At 32.8% G+C, this 6,174-nt stretch overlaps 1 long non-coding RNA gene across 1 annotated transcript; it reads right to left on the bottom strand.

Annotated features, from left to right (window-relative positions):
- Positions 1-3,473: 3,473 nt before the first annotated feature.
- LOC124837876 (uncharacterized) lies at positions 3,474-5,917 on the bottom strand. Its single transcript, XR_007028777.2, has 2 exons — positions 5,606-5,917; positions 3,474-3,972 (listed from the first exon to the last, which is right to left on the bottom strand). It is a non-coding gene; the product is annotated as an uncharacterized LOC124837876 (long non-coding RNA).
- Between the last annotated feature and the right edge of the window lie 257 nt (positions 5,918-6,174).

Genomic DNA, 6,174 nt, shown 5'->3' with positions numbered 1-6,174 from the left:
CACAGATTCTTCTATTTCAAATGTTTTCCGATTGGAAACTATATATGTTTTGTATGTTAGAAGATATCCAAAAAAAATTGTTTCATCGGCCTTGGAATAAAATTTTCTTAAATTTTGTTTTAAAAATAAATTCTTAAAAATTAAACAATAGGTACCCAACTACTTGTATGGGTCCTTTGGGTTAGATTTAGAAAAATGAAATCATTTTACAACCCAAACATATCTACCACTTGGAACACCATAATGCTTAATTTTACATTTATTTGAAGTATGATCATTTTTCATACAATAAAAGCATGATACAACTTTTATGTTCCTATAAGTTGTTCCTTTTCTACCAACATTCTACGCGTTCTATTATTATGTCTATTTTTAATTTTAGGAACATACTTACTTTTAACAACCTTATTTTCATTATTTTTACTACATTCTCCTAAGATTGTTTGTTCTAGTAGTTTCTTAAAATTTTCACAAGATGCACATTCATCACTACTAGTAAATTTACCCTTTTCATAAAATAAAAATTTATTTTTCAAATTTTTATTCTCTTCAAGAATATTTTCAAAGTTTAATTTTAAATTTTTATTTTCTTCAGAAATATTTTCAAAATTCAAATTTAAATTTTTATTTTCTTCAAGAATATTTTCAAAATTCAAATTAAAATTTTTATTTTCTTCAAGAATATTTTCAAAATTGAATTTTAATTCTTTGAAATTCTTTTTCAGTTTCTTATGAGCTTTATCTAATTTTTCTGATTATACTATTAAAGCAGCATGAGTTTCATGCAATTCATCTTCACTAATTTGACTATAATTATCAGAATCGCTAGATGTACTTACTTGGCTTCTAGCGTCGTCGTTTGCCATCAAACAAATGTTTGCTTCTTCATCAGATTCGCTCAAGTCGGAAATTGTTTCGTTGTCATCGTCCCATGCGATGTAGGCTTTCTTTTTCTTGAAGAACTTCTTTTCTTTTATTTCTTCATCCTTCTTTTGATTTGGGCAGTCAGCTTTTAAATGCCCCCTTTCTCCGCAACCGTAGCATCTATAGTTTGAGGAAGATCCTTGATTTTCTCTCTTTTCATATTTGGCACTTCCTTTGTCTTTTGACCTCATGAACCTGTTGAGCCTTTTTATCATGAGTCTTAAATTTTCTTCATCTTCTAAGTCCTCATCTTCTATTTTGCTCTTGCTCCTTTCTACCTCAGATTTTAAGGCTAGACTCTTTTTCTTAGTTTTTGCTTTTGCTTCTTCTTCATCTAGTCTTCCGAGGTTAAGCTCATGCTCTCTCAACTTTCCAAATAGTGCAACCATAGTCATTGTGTTGAGGTTTCGTGACTCAGAAATTGCATTCACTTTTGGTTGCCACGACCTGTCTAAAGATTTTAAAATTTTGATATTAAGCTCATCATTTTCGAAAGACTTACCTAGTCCAATGAGATGATTAACGATGTTGGTGAAGCGTTTATGAACGTCTGAGATTGTTTCTCCGTGCTTCATCCTGAACATTTTGTATTCTTGGATCAAGGTATTCTTTCTCGCTCTCTTTACGTCATTTGTACCTTCATGGGTCACTCTCATCACTTCCCACATCTCTTGAGTGGTCTTACAAACAGAGATCCTGTAAACCTTTTCTTTTCTTCAGCAGTCCATTGAACATGGGGCTTCGGTTCCTGCATATTGTTAGTAGGAATAGACAGACCAAATACAATAACTTCCCAAATATCACAATCAATAGACTCAATAAATATTTGCATTATAACCTTCCAGAATGCATGATTTTCACATGTGAATAGAGGTGGCCTATTGATAGAAGCACCCTCTGTAAAAGTTTTATATGATCCTCCCATTTGAATAACTATCAAATCGAGCTCTGATGCCAATTATCAGAGTGGCTGTAGCGGAATTGTTAGCGTGGGATAACAAACCAAGAGGGTTTTTAATACGAAGTTGTGCCTTTTAATTTCTACTCAATTAAACTTACTAAGCAAATAATAAAGACAAATAAAGAGAGTAAAGTTGAGAGAAATTTACACAGATGATTTTATCCTGGTTCGGATCTTACTAATCCTACGTCCAGTCGCTTATCTCAAACCAAGATAAATAGTTTACTACTCACAAAACAATTACAAATTACAATCACAAAGAAACAATTTGTAAACGTTTAGAAACCATCTTTCTTGATACCACAAGAGATGAACCTGCACCTCCTTTGAGTCTTCACAAAGGATGAACACCTCCTCATAATACTTCACGAAGGATGAACTTCCTCTTCCGAACACCTCCTCAAACACACCAAGGATTAACCGACTATTTCCTCTGTCACCGTAGCAGCACTTCACCAGCTCCACAGACACGAGTTTCACAAGCCGAACAAGAACACACAAGTCTCAATGATTTATGAGTACTAGAGCACAAGGGAAGAGTTATTGTTGATGGAAAATGAGAGCCTATTTATAGACTCAAGCAAATACTCTTCCATTCTTCGTTTCCAGCCATTTAACGCTTTTAATTGATGAATATTAGTGTTAATCCATTAAAATGAGTACAACGGCTAGTTTAATGGCTAGAAAACTCCAACGGTCACTTTTAATCGATTAAAATGTATTTTAATGATTAGCTAATAGATTAAAATTTATTTTAATCTATTCAATCGGTAAAAGTTGAGTTTTCAGCTTTTACTTGTTTTAATCGATTAATATTATGTTTAATTGATTAAAATAGCGTGATTTTGACTCTAGACATCAATTATATAATATAAAAGTACATGGAATCAAAACCACTAAAAATCTAAGTCCTAGACACTGAACTACAATTATTACAAACATTACAATACCAGTCTTCATAACATCTTCTTGAATCTTGATTTCCCTTGACTTGATTTGGACATCATCAAAACTTCATCTTCATCATTTTGTTAACAAATTAGATTATTGTAAAAGTGGTTTTATTGACAAAACAAAGAATAAATTAATATGAACTAAAATTGAATAATATTGTACAAAATAAACTACATTGTTCAACCTAATATCATTCATACAACTAATTGTTCATACATAAAAATTAAAAAGAAAGATGTTCATTACATATGTTCATTACATATGTTCAATACATATGTTCAATACATATATTCAATACAAATGTTCAATACTAAAAATATGACTCGTAAATATATTCAATAACTATGAAGGTTATACCTTAAGTAGTAATTATTAGGTTTAATGTATCGGTAGGTACATATTTTCGTTTAGAATTTCAAATAGGTCTCTGACTTGGTCGGCGTCTCAATTGGGTTCTTATCTTTGTAAAATTGAATCAAATAAAGGCTTGCCATCAAATTGAGCAAACGATGTTAAGCAGGGTGTTACGTGGCATGCTGACAGTGTAGTTTTAATTTACATGGCATTAAAAACGTGTGTCAATTATATTTTTGAATTAAAAACTTCAGTGTACAGAGTGAAAATATAATTTAAGTAAGGGCAAAGTTGGGAAATCATATTAAATCAAGTGCTGAAAGACCCATTATGTGCAATTGTGAAATCTAAATCAAATTGGGGGAATGTGAGTTTTAGGGTTCATGGGAGAAATCTAAATCCAACTCCTATTCTTTGAAGCTCTCTAAGTCCCTTGGAATCTGTCTTTTTGAGTTTTCCCACAAACGGATCAAGAACTCGACGGTAATAGAAAATGAAAACTGCCACATTGAGTATATCAAAGTTGGACATGCTAACTAGTGGTATTCTAAAAGTGGAGACAGTGGTTTTCATGGCAGCGCCTTGCTCCACAAAAAGTGAAGCCATATGTGTGAAAACCATAGAGTATATTATGGTGCAGAGCCAAATTGGAAGAAGTCTCTTTAATGCACTTCACCTCTTCAACTTGACTTACTGGACAGAGGCGCCAGGGGTTATAACCGTTCCCTTTCTGATCATCTAGATCTCTTGAAGATATAAATGTTGCCCTGTCCAAGAACCTGCAATACAGTAACAAATGGCAAATTGTTCAAACTGTTATTACTCACTACAACCAAAAAATGGAGAACAGTACTGGAGTGAAAATCAAATGCGTATTAATTTTTAGCAAAATGATCACATAAAATAATATTCAGGAAAAACATTCCATGCAGCCTCAGCTACACATGAATACATTCGATGTGTAGTTTCAGCTGAAAGGAACTTCCACTACTTACTTGTTTTCTCCCACGAACCCTAAAACTCACCTTCCCCAATCAGATTTCGATTTCGTAATTGCAAAGGAGAAAGGGGCTTTCAGCACTTAATTTAATTTGATTTCCCAACTTTGCCCTTACTTAACTTATGTTTCCACACTGTACACTTAATTTTTCAATTCAAAAATTAAAAAAATACAAATGACACACGTTTTTAATGTCACATAAATTAAAACTACATTGTCAGCATTTCACATAACACCCTCCTTTACAGGGTTTGCTCAATTTGACGACAAATCTTTATTTGATTCAGTTTTACAAAAATAAGGACCCAATTGAGACGCCAAACAAGTCGGGGACTTATTTGAGATTCTGGACAAAAATAGAGACCTACCGAGACATTATACCTAATTATTAAACAAAAATTAGAAAGTTCGACAGCAAAAATAAAAAATCAAACAAAAATAGAAAATCAATCCTAGAATTGAGAAATGACTCGTAGTTAGTCAAAAATGGCCTAGAACCATGTAACAAAAATGCCAAAATCTCCAAATTAAAACATTAGACAACGCTTTGCTTCCTAACTATTTTTTTAGAAAAAAAAGTTATGTAACTCAAGCACACTTTTCAATCAGACAAGACTCCCTCCAACTAAATTGAAACACTACTTTCACCAAATGGAATAATTGAATGCAACATTCTCTCCCATTTTGAGAATAGTAGGGAAAAAAAAGGGATTCAGAGGGTGGGAGTAGAAATCGATTGGAAAATAAATTAAAAAGAAGAGAAACCTTTTTTCTATGCATACTAATCGAGGTTGTACCCGAATTAAATTTAATGTTCAATTAAATGCAGTATACTAGAAGAATAATCCTAGGTCGTCTCTCAAGGACCAATTTGGTTCAGGAATTAATTCAAACACGTAGTGGGAAGAATTGGACAGTTTTGAACTACAAATTAACAAACTAAAACACGAACTTCACACAATGAAAAGACAGATTGGTCATTATGAACGAATTGAAACTACAACCAAGCATTAAAAACGTATAACAAAGAACTGGAAAATGCAGAACTGCAGTGGAAAAATAAAAACGCTACTGAAATAAAGATTCAAAATAGAATTGCACATTAGAAAACAAACCCCATTGCAGAAGTGAAAACCCAGAAACAAGAACCCTAATCCTAAAACGAAAATGAAACCCAAATATTGGAATGTGCCCGAATGCGAAATTAGATGCAACAACCAAACTCAGAAAACGAAATGAAATTAAAAGCAAGGTGCAGAAACGAAAATCAATGCTGGAACCAAATGGAAAACGAAATTTAAATTGGAGAATGCAAGTGTTGAGAGAGAAACGAAAATGGAGAATATATTTAAAACCAAATTTGAATTCAATAAAATGAAGAGAAAATAAGAAAACGCAAATGAAGATGGAACCTAAACTTGGAGAGCTCTCCTCTCCCCAAGAATAAGCAAAACGTGAAAATGAGAGAGTGTGGGAGAGTAGTGACGGTTGCCCCCTCATGGGCACTAAAACGTAGGTCAGAAATTACACTTGGGCCTCTCTAAAAAATGACTAAAAACGGCCCAAACACTAATTCTGCCCAAAAATCCACTTAAACGAAATTATAATTTAATTCTAAGCTAAAATGCTGATGTGGCAAGTGAAGAATGATGTGGCAACTCTTTAATGTCCCAAAATATATTTCCAAAAATTCCCCTGTATTTAAAATTGACAATAATTAGCCTCAAATAATTCAAATTAATTAAAATAAGAATTTCTTGTCAAATTAAGCACACTTAATAAAAATGGGGAAATAATGAACATTCAAGAACAATTCCCTAATTAAATCTAATACAATAAGGTAAATGAAGTCAAGAAAATATTGACTCATCACATACCTTGGTAAGAGACGAAAGGTTTAACCGGAAAAATCCACGGATCGAGCATAGAGGTTGAAGTTGAAGACCTCACTCAGCCAACATGAAGCCATACGAGCTCAACC

The sequence above is a fragment of the Vigna umbellata genome, chromosome 5, assembly GCF_029865625.1.
Source record: "Vigna umbellata cultivar VRB3 chromosome 5, Vumbellata_1.0, whole genome shotgun sequence".
Classification (NCBI taxonomy): Eukaryota; Viridiplantae; Streptophyta; class Magnoliopsida; order Fabales; family Fabaceae; genus Vigna; species Vigna umbellata.
This window is presented reverse-complemented; position numbering and strand designations above follow the sequence as displayed.